Source organism: Armigeres subalbatus, chromosome 2 (assembly GCF_024139115.2).
Source record: "Armigeres subalbatus isolate Guangzhou_Male chromosome 2, GZ_Asu_2, whole genome shotgun sequence".
Lineage (NCBI taxonomy): Eukaryota > Metazoa > Arthropoda > Insecta > Diptera > Culicidae > Armigeres > Armigeres subalbatus.
In genome coordinates, this window is record NC_085140.1 from 122478074 (window position 1) to 122496826 (window position 18753).

Consider the following 18753-nt stretch of genomic DNA (forward strand, 5'->3'; position numbering starts at 1 on the left):
GGAGGCAGACACTCTATAGGAGACAGTCAGTCGGATCACGACAAGCAGCATAGTTTTCCGCCTTTCATTTCTCGCCATTTGTGGCACCGGGTACGAGTAACATAATATGCTCGCCTACGGATTGGTGCATTGTGAGTGCATTCGCGTGCACACGTGACTCGGGAAGGCGGCATGCAGCGTAAATTGTCTTGAGGTGCAGTACATAGGAACTGCCACCGTGCCCTGGGTATAGTGGGCCATTGAATTTAAAATTTTCTCTTCCGTATTATTAAATTGTTTGGAGCTGGCATATCATACGCCTGTGATCTTTGAGATGCATAATATTATGTAATGATTGCGAAAAAGGTTCGGTTAGGATTAGACGCATGCAGATCATTGAATAAGATTATATTCAACAGCAACAAACGCATACCCTGAATATATGTAATATATTGGTTTGATTTGATAGGTTCAGAAGATGATAAGTAATGGGTTATAAAATTGAATAAATTTGATGGACTAAGTACAAAGATTGCGGCGGAGTTTTTGCAAAATAACACTTGGAAAAGTTGTTGTCCGGCTACATCTTCCCCTGCAATTCTCTCTGGGATCAAAGGTTACAGGAATGCATAACGGACAGTCATAATTAAAGGTTTCATGAGTTGATAGGAGGGTCATAAGGGTCAATCACTGTTTAGGCATCTTCGGGAATATGCCCTTCAAATTACGAATTTGTAGTTACTGTAGAAATTACCCTGATTCGTGCCATAAGATGCGCGGCCACAAAGCAGAGAAGGTGGTTGGGTTCGATTCCCGGTCCTGTCTAGAAATTTTTGGGTGGGAAATTGTCTCGACTGCCTTTGGCACCGCGAGACTTAAAAATCGTCAACGGCGACATGAACGCTCAAGTAGGCAGGTTGGAAATGTATAGACCGGTCATCGGCCCGGATAGTCTGCATACCGTGTCGAACGACAACGTTCAACGATGCATAAACCTTGCAGCCTCCTGCGGAATGATAGTCCGAAGCACTTTCTTCTCCCGCAAGAATATCCACAAGGCCGCATGGAGATTACCTAATTAAGAGTAAAATCAGCAGTGATTCAAATCGTGCGGGGCTGTCAGTTTGAATATGAAACATTAATTTTCCAAGCAGCTGTTCTAGATTCATTTTTTATACCAGTCAAATGTCAAAAAAATAAAACTGGTATAACGCTCCGTTCTATTTTCTGCAGATTTGAACCACGATTGAATCACGAGATTCAAACATTTTTCAAATGTTTTGGTGTATGAATGCGTCATTTTATCTACGGATCAATCCACTTTGCAATTACGGCGCCTTTCTTGGCAGCAACATATGGATTTCATTTAATTGAAAACTTGAAAAACATGAATGGAACACTGCTGAGGAAACCACTGATTTCACTCTAAGAAACGGAAAACCAAATCGATCATTTTTCTATGACATCACGAACGTCCGCACTTACCGCAGTGCGAATATTGTATCCGGCCACTACCTCGTTGCGGTATGCATGCGCTCAAAACTCTTGACGATGTACAACACACGTCGGATTCGATTGCCGCGGCTAAACATTGTGCGGCTACAAGACGGTAGACTAGCCCAAAACTACGCGCAGCAGCTGGAAGTGGCACTCACAACGGAAGAGCAGCTATGCGTAGCTTAACGGTAGGCGGTATTGTAATGGGAGCACGTGCGCAGGACATACGTCTTCTGGCTTCGGATCTCCACGGTCCCTACAAGGTACTCTCCCAAATTTTATGCCACCGACTAACACCAATTACAAGAGAGTTCGTGGGGCAGTACCAAACGGCATTTATGGGTGAACGCTCTACCACGGACCAGGTGTTCGCAGTACGTCAGGTATTGCAGAAATGCCGCGAATACAACGTGCCCACTCATCATCCATTTATCGACTTCAAAGCCGCATGATACAATCGATCGCTATGGCGACTCTACGACACTACCCATAATTCCATTACCCATAATGCCATTACCCCGAAGGCCACTACCCCGAACGCCACAATCCCGAATGAGTCACTACCCCGAATGCCATTACCCCTAATGGGACACTACCACGAATGAGCCAGTACCCCGAATCAGTCATTATTTCAAGTTTATACTTCAAGTTTATACATCCTCTCCTCTATCTGCCTTTTACCGGGCTAACACGTCCATTTAAAGAAGGCATCCTCTCCTCTGTCTGCCTTATACCAGGCAAACACGTCCATTTAAAGAAGGCACCATCCCCTCTGTGTGCCTTATACCGGGCAAATACGTCCATTTAAAGAAGGCGTCATGCCAGAGATGGTGCCATCTTTAAATGGACGTGTTTGCCCGGTATAAGGCAGACAGAGGAGAGGATGCCTTCTTTAAATGGACGTGTTTGCCTGGTATAAGGCATACATAGGAAATAATACCTTTTTTAAATGAACGCGTTTGCCCGGTATAAGGCACACAGAGGAGATGGTGCCTTCTTTAAATGGACGTGTTTGCCCGGTATAAGGCAGACAGAGGAGAGGATGCCTTCTTTAAACGGACGTGTTTGCCTGGTATAAGGCATACATAGGAAATAATGCGTTGTTTAAATGAACGCGTTTGCCTGGTATAAGGTAGATAGAGGAGATGATGCCTTCTTTAAATGGACGTGTTTGCCTGATATAAGGCGAACCAAGATGATGCCTTCTTTAAGGCAACGCAACTTGCCGAAGACAAACAAGATCTCCCTTTCTTTCTCACTCTCATACACCCCCTCCCCCCCTTGTACCGGCAAAAAGCGTTCATTTAAAAATGTTATATTTACCATGAATGCCTTATACCGGAAAACTCGTTCATTTAAAGAAGGCATCATCTCTTCTGTTCGCCCCGGCGAAATGCCGGGAAAACGCGTTCTGTTGGAAAAAATGATCTCTTACTCCATTTCGTAGAATAGTACTTTTCCAGGTCATAATGACAGCAATGACAGTTAAAGCTAATTAGAAGAAAAATCAAAACTGTTGGTTTACACGGTGTGTTTGTCCGAATTTATTATTTTCAAAAAATCAGTATCTCTAAAACACTCACTACACGAAAGTATAGGGTTTCCTCTTTCACGTAAGTGCATTTTTAAAATGTTCTATCGGGGGTCATTTTTCCATACATTTTTGGGGGGGTTAAATCGTCTATCATTTGAGATTTCTATGGAATTTGCACCAAAAATAGTGAAAAAAATAAAACTTGTTCTAGATCCCCCGATAGAACATTTTAGTTTACCCACTATAGGAAAGAGGAGAGCATCTACTTTCACGTGGTGGGTGTTTCAGAGATACTGATTTTTGAAAAATAATGTTCCCCATAGACACACCGTGGTTTAATTTGTTGGATAAAAACTGTTGCGATTCGTCGATATCTGTTGGTGTTAAACATAATAATAGAATACTACAGATTCTAAATGTTTTCAGGGTACCGTCGTGCGGGGCTTCTTTTGATTCCGGGGGCTACTTTGGATTTTTGATTTTTTGAAAAAAATAAACGGAAAAAATACCAAATTTGAAACAGAAAGTTGCCATCCAACACGGACAGAAATTTAGATCCATTGAACTAATAAAAATGATTGTTGCATTTATAGAACATAAGTCATTTGAATTTATCTTGAATATTATTGTTTTTATAATATAAACATCAATTATTTATAACTCAAATTATGTTTGTTTCTATAAACAAGAATATTCATTATTATTGTAAAAACAACAAGAAATAACATTGACTCAATAAAAATGTTTATTGCATTTAATGAGCAAAAATCTTTCCATTCCCTCGTTCGCTTTAGACACACACCGAAAATAACATAGCATAACGCACATAACGCTCAAATGCAACAAAAACACTATCTACCACTCCCTCGTCGTCATGTCAGTGGAAATTCAAAATCAAGTACAAAAGTAAAAACAAAAACAGAAAATTGTGAGAAACTTAAAACATGAATATCGGCTATTTTTATCGGTTTATTCCATCAAACTACAGGTAAGTAAATACATTAACAATCAAATATCAGTAGCTAAATATATTCATAGTGTTTGTGTCGTATTTATTTAGCGAGATTGTTTTTTCTTATTTGTACCGTGGTAACCTTTTTCTAAAGTAAAAAACATGCATTTATGTTCTAGGTGTACTTTCATCGCCACTTGTTTTTGACAGAGGTCGGCACAATCCGACCATCACCTATTGCGATCGCTGGCTGGCGGTTAATGAGGCTGGCCAAACAGGAGAGCTCAACGGGTCTACGGGACATGCAAAGTGACAATTAAAAGATGGGGCTGATATTGAGGGATAAAATTTGTTACTATGCCGGTCGTGGTATGAAAGCAAGTATGAAATAAACAAAATTGTTCCTTAATAAACGTATTTAAAAAAAAAACAAATATGAAAGAAATACCAATTTCAATAAAAAATATTTTAATTTTAATTAGAGTACGTAATTGTTTCAATAAAATCGATTATAAAAACAATAATATTTCACTATTGTATTCTATTTCGTTTATCTTTGAAACAATAAGAAACATATTTTTGAAATAACAATATTATTTTTATTAGCCGAAGCGATTCAACTGCGTTACTTTTATAGCCAAGGTTCAAACCCATTTGAATTCTAAAACATTTTCTTTTTATTTCAACAATACTCGAACCAGCTGGATTATGAAAATAATAATAGTTTCTTGTTACCGCCAAAACAATGTGAAATTCTGTTTGACTTTACGTCAGATATTGTTATAAATACAAGAGTTTTTTCTGCGTGAACTATCAACAAGACACCCGATTGGTGATAATGACAATTTTATAGTTATTTTCGTTATAATTCTTGTTTTAAAATGTCCAAAGTAGCCCCTGATTTTTCAAAAGAAGCCCCGCACGACGGTAATTGCCTTTCGGGGTAATGGATTTCGGGGCAGTGTCCCATTCGGGGTGATGGTTTTCGGGGTACTGTCCCATTCGGGGTAGTGGCCTTCGGGGTAATGGCATTCGGGGTACTGGCATTCGGGGTAGTGGGGTGGAGCCCGCTATGGCAGCTAATGCACGAAACCGGATTTCCGGATAAACTGACACGGTTGATCAAGGCGGTGATGAATCGGGTGATGTGCGTAGTTCGATTTTCAGGGGCATTCTCGAGTCCCTTTGAAACGCACAGAGGGTTACGGCAAGGTGATGGTCTTTCATGCCTGTTATTAAACATCGCTTTGGAGGGAGTAATACGAAGGGCAGGGATTGACACGAGTTTTACGATTTTCACTAAGTCCGTCCAGTTATTTGGCTTCGCCGACGACATTGACATTATGGCACGTAACTTTGAGAAGATGGAGAAAGCCTACATCAGACTGAAAAGGGAAGCTTAAGGGGTTGGACTAGTCATCAACACGTCGAAAAGGCTCAAGAGAGAACAATGTAAGCCACCCACCACGAGTTTCTATCGGTGGCGACGAAATCGAGGTGGTTGAAGAATTCGTGTATCGTGTACTTGGGCTCACTGGTGAACTCCGATAACGCTACCAGCAGAAAAATTCGGAGATGCATCATGGCAGGAGATCGTACATATTTTGGACTCCGCAAAACGTTCCCATCGAATAGAGTTCGCCGCCGTACCAAACTGACTATCTACAAAACGCTTATTAGACCGGCAGTTCTCTACGGACACGAGACCTTAGGGAACCCCAATTTACCAAGCTTGAAAATCAGCATAGGAATATCAAATCTACCAAAACCAATTTAAAAATTCCAACAGATTGGTAGTAGATGATCGTCCTGTAAAGAACTCGTGTTGTGCATCTGTTATTCTATGATTTATTTGGTTGAACATCCTTCTATTGATGATTGATTCAAAAAGTTTAGGAATACATGAAATAATGGCCACTCCACGATAATTTCTAATATTAGATTTTTTCCCTGATTTAAAAATGGGTATTAGAAAAGACTTCTTCCATTCTTTTGAAAATCCACTATAGTTTCTAAAGATAATTTGAATAACCAAAATAAAGGTATCGTAAATTCGATTGCCAGCTTTTTCAAATCCATAGGTGGAATTCCGTCTGGTCCGGATCCTTTTGAGGCATAGGGGAGAAGTCCAAAATGCACCCATTAAGCTTTTTCGATGTTTTCGCCCATATAAACAAAAATACCTAACCATTTCAACGTATAGCACAGAGAACAGACATACAAGTCCGTTCTCAATCGTGTGTAAGGGATTTAACGGACGTTTTGAAATGCAACATAAGTGGCAATCTCGTGGAGGCGCTGGCATCGCATAGTTTCTCTCATCAAGAAGCTGTCCAAATTTTAGGCGCCACCACCCACCATGGACATAAACAACAGATCCTCCTCCTCACTCTGGTTTCAATTCCATATATGATGTTTCTTTCTCACACTAACGCACGCGATTTCTCTGCCATCAAGGACCACATGGTTTGTTTTGTGATGAGGGAAGATCCATTAATTATGTATCACCAGAACGATCATGTATGATCCCTCCTCTGGATATTAGAAAAGACTTCTTCCATTCTTTTGAAAAGCTACTATAGTTTCTAAAGATAATTTGAATAATCAAAATAAAGGTGTCGTGGGCAGCTTGACGATCCCTTCCCAGGCCATCTGCGAGTTGTGGGTTTTTTTTTTCAATCTTGACGTATCAGAAGACTTCTGGTCTGCCCACCTCGCTCGCTGCGCTCCACGCCGCACACTGTTTCCTTTTAGGGAAAACGTGATCGAAATTATTTTGGCGCGTAAAAAAGCATTTTAAACCTATACGTTCTTCAGCAAAGCTATTCCATTCAATATTCTTGATTTTTTGGATGTATCTGTTTTGTGATTAATCCACCTAGAAGTGAGATACAAAATTTAATCTTTTCATTGAAGATTTTAAAAATTTACTTTGTTATGGAAAGTTGTAGAGAAACTTTTTTGCTGAAGACACTTTAGGTCTATCTCTAAATTTTAATGGTCAAAATTGAATTTTTCAATAGAAATACACTGAAAATCACTTTTCTTTAAATAACTTTTTGTATTGATTTTCTTCAATTTTCAAATGTTCTACAATTTAAATATAGCGCTTACACGTACACAATACACGTGCTAAAAATACATTATTTTTATCTCTTACTAGTTGACCCGGCAGACGATGTCCTGCATAGTAGGCGAAAATACCCATGCGAAATTTCCATACGATTCTTGATTTTAGTTATTCACGATTTATTTAACCTTACTTATGAGTTTTGCATGAGGAAATATCATATAAAATAAACCCGTCGGAAACGATAATGAATATAATTGCTGAAGGAATGAATAAAATCTATCTAGCCGTTTTTGAGTTATGCGGATACGAACACAGACCATTTCATTTTTATATATATAGATAGATATGTAAAGAGATATTTGAGATTTACTAGCAAAAAATTTCATTTTTCAGTACAAAAATCTGCAAATAAAATTATCCATATTCGAAACTATAAGGCTAAAGCTATTGAATCATGGGAAAATCATTTGTCGCTCGTTGTCCCTTCCATGCTAAAACCTATGAGAAAAAAATAGTAATAAAACTAATGTACTATGGAAAATGCTTTCAACGGTGGATAATATTCCGGTGGTAAATATAAACGGCGGTTAATATAAAATCATGATTGGTACGAGCATGTTCGGCATAATTGAAAAAAAAAATCCTGATTGATCCACCTAGCAGTAATAGTGTTTTTCTCGTGCAATTAATTGCGATCAAATCTATTTATGATACGCGCAAGAAACATGTGTGATTTTTTTGTGCACAGACATACATACAAACATACATACACCCATACACATATAAATACAGCCTTAGCTTGTAAACAATTCAAAAACAAACTCACTGGTATTAATAAGTAAGCCTTTTGATAGAAAAAGCAACTCTGTTTCTTCGGAATATGCAAAAACAATTTTTCTATCCGACGCTAGTACTAGAGAACATAGCAGCTGCAATTGTAGCGGTGGTTATCTCTTTTGTGATAATATTTTGAAATATAAAATAATTATAGCGCTTCAAATCGTAGAACATTTGAAAATTGTAGAAAATCGACAGAAAAAGTTATTTGAAGAAAAATAATTTTCAGTTTATTTTTATTGAAAAATTAATTTTGACCATTGAAATTTACAGATAGACCAATAGTGTCATCAGCAAAATATTTCTTATGACTTTTTCTACAACTTTGCCTAACAAAGTATATTTTTAAAATTTATAATAAATTTTTTTTTCTCACTTCTAGGTGAATTAATCACAAAACAGATAGATCCAAAAAATCAAGAATAATAAATGGAATCACTTTACTGAACAACCTATGGGTCTAAAATGCTTCTTTATACGCCAAAATAATTTCGATCACGTTTTTCCTTGAAAGGAAACAGTGTGCGCCATCTTTGCAGGGTTGCTGTCCGGCATTCTTGCAACATGCCCTGCCCATCGTACCCTTCCGGCTGTAGCTACCTTCTAAATACTGGGTTCGCCGTAGAGCTGGGCGAGCTCGTGGTTCATTCTTCGCCGCCACACACAATGTTAGTCGCCTTCGAATTTCACGTCTTCTTACACCCGCCAAAGATGATCCTAAGCACCCGTCTCTCGAATACTACGAGTGCTTGCAAGTCCTCCTCGAGCATTGTTCATGTTTCATGTCCGTAGAGGGCAACCGGTCTTATTAACGTCTTGTAAATGACACATTTGGTGCGGTGGCGAATCTTTTTTGACCGCAGTTTCTTCTGGAGCCCGTAGTAGACCCGACTTCCACAGATAATGCGTCTTCGAATTTAACGACTAACATTGTTATCAGCCGTTAGCAAGGATCCAAGGTAGAAGAATTCCTCGACCACCTCGAAGGTATCCCCGTCTATCGTAACACTGCTTCCCAGGCGACTTTATTAGTATTATCCTACTTTAAACCACAACTTATCCTGATTCCCACCACAAATTTACAATTCACCTTCGAAAAACCCGGAATATCTCGGCTATAGTCGGTTCCATGTACATATGTAAAACAACATTGAATTTCTAGTTCAGGCATCCCTGAGTTTCCATTTCTAGATAACATTTTTTGATAAAAATTTAAACTTCTGTATTTCCAATTTCAGCATTATACGATGTTCTAGAACAGAGGTTACCAAACTGTGGGTCGTGACCCCCAGGGGGATCGTGGGCTGTTCAGTGGTGGGACAAATCTTAATTCATAATTTTGTTACTATTTTGTCCCACACATCTATTCCATATTTTGATTTAGGATCTAGCTAATGATTGGATGATTAAAGAATAACAAACCTGACGAGGTCAACGGCCTTTTTTTTGTTATACGATATTAGGGCAAGTAGAAAGAAGTCCTATTCAATCCAAATGTAAGCCCCGAACCCAATCCAAAACCAATCCTAAGCCAATTCGAATCCGATCTAAATCAAATCCAAATCTATTTTAAATCCAATCCAAATCTAATTCAAATCCAATCCAAATCTAATTCAAATCCAATCTAAATCCAATCCTAATCAAATCGAAATCCAATTCAAATCCATTTAATCAAAGTTAATTACCTATTTCCGGGGATTAAACCACCCGACTTGCACGTTAATTTACAATGTTATAAAAACTCATATGATAATATGTACGTTATGTGGAAGATATTGATTTGGAAAATGTATTGGAGGTAACCACTTTCCCTTCGATGGGACTCGAACCCATGACCCTACAGTACGCTAGATTAGTGCTTTAACCAAATAAGCTACGAAGGACCTCCGTCGGCCTTCGCAACCTAGCGGCTACTGAACGAGCTCGAGATTCCCAAATTGGACGCATAGTCAAATCACTCGCAATCCATTTCTCAAGCCAATACTTCCACATGTGTATAGTACACGTCCACATTAGTCCACTTCCAATTCAAAATCAATCTGAATAAATTTCAAATCCAATCCAAATTCGTATAAAGCAATTTATTATAATTTGTCCAATCTAACGCGAACTCATTTTTTTCTAATTTTACAAAATCAATGCATTTGGTACCTGGTGGGTCGCAAGCAATATAGGATTCTGCTAGGTGGGTCGCATATCCAAAAGTTTGGGAGCCTCTGTTCTAGAAAGTTGTTCCTTACTTAATTTTGAGGCTCTTTGCTGAAAACCATCGTTGTATGTCTATATGTCTATAAAAAAAATATTTTTGATTATATGTTTTTAGTTTTAATTTTTATCGAAATTATGTCTTCCACAAAGTGTCCACGGCTGTCGCTAGAGCTCATTTTGATGTTCAACAGGAACTGCAATATAAATACTGTGAGAAATTCGTAAGTTTTCGCCAGAGTTTTAAATTACGCGTAGTTAATGGGAATTAGAATCATCCAACTATTTTTTTTTAATTAGAGTGATTTTTTAAAATTATTTTATAAATTTGTTACTATTCAAATAGCGTATAAAAACTATTCTTCCTTATTCCACAACTTTATATCCGTTCGGATTCACGTTCTCCAATCTCAACAGCAAGACAGGAACAGGAATATCTGTTATGTCACTAGAGGCCAAGTTTTGTTGAACAGTGAAAACTAAACATCTGGACTTGTAAGGACATTCAACTAAAAAACTTTATAAGAATTTGATCAACTATTTTGTGGCATACTTGAATAATATCCAATTGGCTCTAGTCTCTAATTTCTATTTTGGAAAGGTTTGCAAAAGAATAATTATAGTTTGAACTCTCATTTGCGGGACTTAGGAGCATACAAGTATGGGGACCAATAATATGTGTGGTTTTGGTGGAAAAATGTTCCAGCTTCGTAATTTAACCGTAGTTGGATGTCCGTACAGGAATGTATATTTTTTCAAACAACTTTTTTTTTAACTTGGTTTAATTAATAATAAACCAAGATTTTATCACGCTTTGCATACACTTAATTATTTAGGGTAGAGAATTATTTGGGCAGCACCCCCTATACCCGTCCGCAACGTTCATTACTCGAGCGCATAACAACTGAATTACTTGTTTTTAAGTACATACAAGTAGTTAGTTTTTGTCGATATCTAATGATGTACAAAAAATCAAGCCATTTGGTTGGAACGCGGTCGAGTTATTAACGTTGTGGACGGGAATATGGGGTGCTGCCCAAATGGTCCAGCTCCCTAATGGCAATGAAAGTGATTGGCAATAAAATTCTGAGAAATCTGTATTACTTGGACTTGATATTTTGCAACGACAAGTTTGATACTTTGCCGAAAAATTGATCAAAGAAGAAATACGATGCAATGAGGAATGGAAAATATTTATTCATATAGGGGAACCGTTCGGCACTTCATCCCATAGCTCGTATTTCCATCCCATCAAAAACAAAGCAATGAAAAGGAATTTGGTTTGTTTCTTATTTTTGTGATTTTTTCACCAGTGAGGACGCGTGTTCGCATTAAGAAGCGACGAGATTGGTGCTGTATTTCTTTGTTTTGCGATGAGATGAATATATGTTCAGTGAGATGAAAAACGGAACAGTTCCCCTACCATATTGAACATTTTTTATGTGGAATTCGACAGCGCATGCAATCTTAGAATTTGTGGAGACTTGATCTCCTTTCTATGATATCACTAATAAACATTTTCCTATACAACCCTTCATCAAATTTGTCAAATCTACACAAAAATAGACGCCTAAGAACAAATTTATTTTTAATTTTTTTTTCGCCAAATTTTTGTATGGTTGACAAATGAGGGATCAAGTGTCACCATATTGACGCAACAACTCGAATTCCAAATATCCTAAAATTGTAATCAAATGTTAACATTTTGACCAGTACAGATCATTCAGCAAATTTGTGCTGTGGTCACTGTTGGGAGAAGTTGTTCAAATTTTGCGTGGCCACCTAAAAAATCTTTAGGAGGATTAAAACAAACAAACCGTCCTACAGAATCAATACGGTTGTCAATTCAAAATATAACTCACCACATAACGATCATTTGTCCAGAGGATCTATACTAAAACATCCACTAGAACAAAACTACTTTGGTTCTATATATTGGGTTTCTGCACTGCTCAGCAACTTTTTTGCACTTTCGTACTTTTCCAACTATTCCCGAGAAAATTCATGTCTTTTTCTGTATATAAACACAGTCCTTCCTAAAACGAATAGAATCGTACATAAACCATACTAATTGTTCGTGAGTTATATTGCCTCAAAGGAAATGGAAACACATTTTTATTATATAGAGAAGATAAAAAAACATAGGTGTCAATACAATATTGTATTTAATTCTTCCGAAATTGTATATGCCTAAGTGGTACATAGTTTCTGTAAGGCTCTTATGCAGAACTGTATTAAAATCTGCTATCCGCGGGTTGGTGTATTATTGCGATTCGGATCCATGACTTACATTTTAAGCACCGTGTTTTTCACGCCAACCCTGTTTCTAGTCGAATTCCATGCTTCTTCTGTTTTACACAACTATTTGTCATTAAACCACTGACAAACAGGTAAATCCAAGCACCCAAATGCACATTTGTTTGATGTTGTTGAAATACATTTCTCGTAATTATACAAATTTACACTGTTTTAGGAAAGCTTCTCTGTAAATCGCATTTTCTTCACGTTCGGCTATTTTTCAATCACTCACTATTTTCTTCTGCAACCAGAATCAAAGTAACGCGCGGAACCCGGATCAAAAACCCACTAATCCGTCTCACGAAAGACTTGCGCAAAAAAAAAACAACGAACCCGAATAATCGAAAACTGCACCCCTAGAATGTCCAAACGAAAGTAAAAGTTGCAGTTGCATCGCCGTTGTCTGTTGGCTCCGCTGCATGCAATTGCACCGACATGACAGCCACCCGCGCGCCGTGCACCCTTGCCGACGACCGCGGAATCGACCGACAACCTTTGGAGCGCCTGACTAGCTCTCGTCGCCGTATTGCCATTTTCCGTGCCGTCGTCGTCATCGCCTCGCGCGTCGTCCCTGTCCCAGTCGCAAAAACCACGCGGAAGAGAGTAGGGAAACCACCTCGGCGCTGCGTGCGGTGCGCGCTAGACAAAAGTGAAAGAAAATCCGGAAGAAAACTCAACCACTTCAACATATACGAACTAGGTATCGTGTTACCAACTATAGGCAATAGGAGCAGCACCACTGATTACGGTGCCACCACTCCGGTTTTTTCTATATGTTTGGGATGTTTGCATGGAGTCGAACACATTAGCAATGTTTACATATACTTAGCATAATCTATCGAAACCCTTCGACACTGCCAATCACGAGATTGAGAAAGGGAAGCGGGATGTTTAAAGCGACCGACACCTAAGAGATCGTCACGTATTTGCCGGTCACGGTTTGCTAATTTTTCCATTTGGACCCAAGCAAGTAGCTTCCTGGTGCCTTAGCTATGACAAGATGCACTCTCTTCAAAAACAAACACGTTTTCCATTTTCATCCATCTGTTTCGGATAGTGGACACTGGACTATTCACGGTTATATAGGGGAACTGTTCGGCTCTTCGCCCATGTTCATTCCATCAAAAATGCAACGGCAAAAAAAAATTGATTTGTTTCTTAATTTTGTGATTTTGGTTCAAATGGACGAAATTGATAAATAAAAATGGGAATAAAAATTGACAGATTTCAAAAGATTTGATGAATAGCGCCCAGATTTTGTGTTCCTGAAAGTGTTGGTTCTATCTTGCGCTTAACATACGTTCGCTCGTCAAGATGCACCCCTCCTTATGTTTGCACATCTCGCGGTACGATGCCTGTGCGAAGGATGCATTGTGCTTCTAATAGAACTTGTGTGTTTCCTGTTTTCTCCCACTGTGGGTACCATCTCCGTCCGAAAGAGGTGGATCTACAATCGTCCCGATGCGTCCTTCTCTTCCAGATCTATCTACACTCGTCGTCTAATCAATCGTTGCGCTGCATCGGTTCCACATATTCTTCTTCTTATTGGCATTACATCCCCACACTGGGACAGAGCCACCTCGCAGCTTAGTGTTCATTAAGCACTTCCACAGTTATTAACTGCGAGGTTTCTTAGCCAGGTTACCATTTTTGCATTCGTATATCATGAGGCTAGCACCAGTGGCGTAGCCACGGGGGTGGTTTTGGGCATAAACCCCCCCCCCCAGAGATAACATTTTTAGAAGAAATTTTTTTTTCGAAGAAAAAAAAATTGTTCAGAAAACCCCCCCCAGACCAATTTTCTAGCTACGCCACTGGCTAGCACGATGATACTTTTATGCCCAGGGAAGTCGAGACAATTTCCAATCCGAAAATTACCTAGACCGCCACCGGGAATCGAACCCAGCCACCCCCAGCATGGTTCTTGCTTTGTAGCCACGCGTCTTACCGCACGGCTAAGGAGGGCCCGGTTCCACATATACACAGTGTTATTCTCACGGTGGTAGGTCATTTGGCATAAAGTCGTTTGGCGTTTGTCCGGTTTAAGGCTCAAATTACCGTCATCCAGTCATTGACGAGAAAGACAACCACGTGCTCGTACCACCCCCCAGTAATCAAACCACCCACCGAGGAGAAAAAAAGTCTCCAGCTGGATGGGGGAAGTATTTCTGTTTCAAAACGACATCATCCAATAGCGAAGACATAATCATATCCGGTGGATGCTTCATTTAGTTGTATTTCGCTTTAGTTTTCAAAAAAACTGCCTTTTGCAAAAAAAAAATTCCCAAGAGGGGAACTCGACGATTTACTCTCACGCTCTCTTATATACAAGCGAGCGTGAGAGTAAATTGTTGATTTCCCCTCCTGGTGAAAAAATGTTGCAAAAGGCAGTTTTTTTGAAAACTAAAGTGAAATACAACTAAATGAAGCATCCACCGGATATAATTATGTCTTCGCTATTGGATGATGTAGTTTTGAAACAAAAATACTTCCCCCATCCAGCTGGAGACTGCTTTTTCTCCTCGGTGGGTGGTTTTATTACTGGGGAGTGGTACGAGCACGTGTCTGTCTTTCTCGCCAATTACTGGATGACGGTAATTTGAACCTTGGTGATTATACAATAAAGCCATAAACCGGCCATTTTGTAAACCAAGTGTTTTCCAATATTTTTTTTCAAGAGCACGACGAGCCTGTGACAAGCGCCGTGTCATCATCATCAATAGACATAGACCGCTGTCATCATTTAAAAGTAGTATGAAAAAAACTTGTGCCTGGGACATCCTGGCTACGATTTGGCGATTGTCTAAACAATAGCATGACAGTAGCCTGGAGCACGAGCTGAAAGAACCATAACGCGAATGGGGCTGAAATAATGGTAGATCGTTTGCTTAGTTCCCGAGTAGACGAAAATAGCTCAATAATATCAAATGTTGATAAGATAGCAAAATGAGGTATGGACATGATTGATATAAGAGATAAAAGATCAGACGATAATATCAATATTTTGCACTAAAATATCATTATGCTATTTGTAAGAAGTGATCAATATCATGTGCCATTAGTTTGTTCTTATCCATAGCATATCTTGATATTTAAATGATATTTCGGTGCAAATTTTTGTTATTGTTGCCTGTTATTTTATCTCTTATATCAATCAAGTCCATATCATGTTTTGTTATTCTGTTCATAGCTTCTGCCCGGGTTATGCTGAAATTCACCACACGTTTATCTACATACATTTCCAAAAGCCCAAATCTGGTGTAATAGATTTCGTACAGTGCCGAAACTCAAAATTATGATTGTTCAGCATAACTAAGCAAACGATCTACCATTATTTTAGCCCCATACGCGTTATGGTTCTTTCATCTCGTGCTCTTGAAAACAATATTGGAAAAGCACGTGGTTTACAAAATGGCCGATTTCTGGCTTTGTTGTATAATCACCTTAAGGCGAACAGAGTTGGTAATACCCTCTTGTAATGAACGCATTTGCCCGGTATAAGGCAAACACAGGAGATGATTCCTTCTTTTAATGAACGCATTTGCTCGGACGCGAACAGAGTTGAAAATGCTCCTATTAAAAAATGCGTTTGTCCGGCATGAGGCGAACAGAAAAGATAACACCTCCTTCAAATGATCGCGTTTGCAAGGTACTGCCTCGGGCTGAAAGTCTCCTTAATAATGACACACAAAAAAAAGGTACAACGATACTATGCCTGTTCCTTGCCACGGGGGAACAAGCATATTCGACAACCAGAAGAGATCCTCTAATTCTAGGGTCTTGTCGCCATTCCTTTCTTGTCACAGTAAGGTTTATCGTCGGCAAACTTCAGAAGCAACTATTCTACCTCTTTTTTCTGTTCCTGTTCGCGAGCTGTCTCAAGTCCAGTCGACGTGGGCTGAAATTTCATCCAGCTCCCTGTATTGATCATGAGAACGTGCTGCGAAATTCTCACCCCAGCCTTAACAGTCTTCAAAGGTAGCACATGATACGTAACGGGATTTTTTGGAACGAGAATGATTCGTTCTATATATCTTCGAACAGTTCGCGAGTCCAACATGGTGATCATGTAAAAGGACTATCGGATACGGATCTATAATAAAAATTCTCGTAAAAATTGTGTAATTTACTCGACTGGAATCGCCCTGCTATTGAATAAGTCGTAAAACAGGTAATATACCCATAGTCTTGTTTACGTAGGAACGCGCATTCGAACGAAAGTTGAATAATCATTCACATGAATTATAAACAAATTATAAACAAATTTATAAACAATATTATAAACAAATATAAACAAAATTTCTTTTGACTATTTTTTTTTTCATTGAAATAAACTATAAACTTGAAATAAGGACTTATTCGGGGTACTGGCTCATTCGGGGTAGTGGCCTTCGGGGTAATGGCATTATGGGTAATGGAATTATAAGTAGTGTCATAGCGTCGAAATGGTTCCTTCTTCCAATTCAGGAATTTGCTCGGCTTAAGGAAAAGGAAGTAAAGATCCCTTCTTTCGAAGGATGCATTTTCCCAGCAGAAGCCAGAGAGGATATTAATCCTTCTTTCAATTCAAGCATTTGGTTGGCTCGGTTCCATGCAAGGGGAGATATGATCCTTTCTTAGAAACCGTTTGGTAATATAAGAGAAAAAATGGGCAAGTTTTCTGGCTTGCCCATACATGAAAAACAAAACAAGCGACCAATGTCAATTTATTTTAATGCTGATCTATCATGCTGGAAGCTGAGTCAACATTTGAAATGGTCCCGTTTTGACAGGAAGCTTCTTTATTTTTAATTTGTCACGCCGTACAATCCCGTTTCCAATTATCATGTATTGCCCATATGAAGGAAACCACGTAACTGAAAGGTTCAACTAATTTTACTTATCCATTACACAGCTCAAATAACAATTATGCCAAATGACCTTAGACCAAACGACCATTATGCCAAACGGCCGTTATGCCAAACGGCCATTATGACAAACGACCATTAAGCCAAACGACTTCATGCCAAACGACATTATTCCAAACGGCATTATGCCAAATGACTTTATGCCAAGCGGGATACAATCGTTCTCACCTATCTCGACTGTACTCCATCATTCGATGTTAGTGTCACGATAGGTCCTACTGTCAGATGATGTCAGAAAAATGTCACCGATTAATCAGGACGTGGTAGATTTGTGATTCCGTTTGCTATGGTGATCTCCAGGTTACCGAATTTCTTAATAGGTAATTCCTATGATCACCATGATTCTGCAGTCCTGCCATCAATTGCTTTGACAAACTTATTTCAGAATTATACGTTCTCCTGTTGAAGGGTAGTATGACTTTGAAAGTACTGTACAAATAGATAGGACAAGGAATGCCCAAGGAATGATTCCGATACTGATATTCTTTGATCAGTACGGAGCTGGCAAGTAGGTTATATTTTTTAATGCAATGTAGCATACCCACGCTCAAACACGTTGGATCAACATTGACTCCGCCTCCAAGAAAACGCTTCGGTTGCTGCTTTGTTTGACCGTATGTGAAGTTGTTCGAAGAACCATTTGACGGTTGGCGGCTAGGTTGGAAAAAATCAAAGCGGTTGATTTTAGTTTAATCTGTCGGGGGGGCGGAGTCAAAGTTCAAAGTTCAAAGATGTTTAAGCGTGAAGTTACACAAACCCCCATATATTTTTTGATAATTGTTGTTCAAGTTGACGCTTCGGTCGCTCGTGTGTTTGACTAAACGAGAGGTGGAGTCAAACCATTAGAGATGTGGAACAAACCATTAGGCCGAAACCCATCTGGCCAAAAGTCATTTGGCCGGACAGGTCATATGGCCGAATAGGTCATTTGCCGTATAGGACATTTGGCCGAATATGTAATTTGGCCGAAAAGGTCATTTGACGTCTCACTTCTCAATAATAATTTCTCGTTTAACTGTTCAAAACATTTTTCAATGAATAAATTTGAATATTGGAATCACAATATTCAAACCAATATGAAGGCTTTTGAATGCAGTACTCAAATTATTCATGAAAAAATACTTGGATCCTTTTGAAAAATTAAGCGAGATTTCTCCCTTCTCTCTGCGAAAAGAAAGAGGCGTTTTCCTTTATTATTGCGTTAAGAAGTGAGAAGTGAGAAATAAGAAGTGAGAAACTCATTTCTCGCTTCTCGCCGCGAAAAGTGAGAAATTATTAGTAAGGAATGGTGAGAGAGAAAGACGGCGTGAGTAATATAAAGTGAAAAGTGAAATTTCTCACTCCTCATTACTCACTTTTTACTGTTTAAAGTGAGGAGTGCGAAGTGTAAAGTGAGATGTCTCGCTTCTCATTTTGAACTTCTCAATTTTCGCAGGGAGAAGTGAGAAATGATGAGTGAAAAGTAATCCGT

The 18753-nt window shown here is 38.9% G+C and overlaps 1 protein-coding gene across 2 annotated transcripts in view; it reads right to left on the reverse strand.

Moving 5' to 3' along the window:
* LOC134210773 (ecdysone-induced protein 78C) overlaps window positions 1-18753 on the reverse strand; it is a 112141-nt gene that overhangs the window by 2376 nt on the left and 91012 nt on the right. The gene's annotated exons all lie outside the window — the stretch shown is intronic.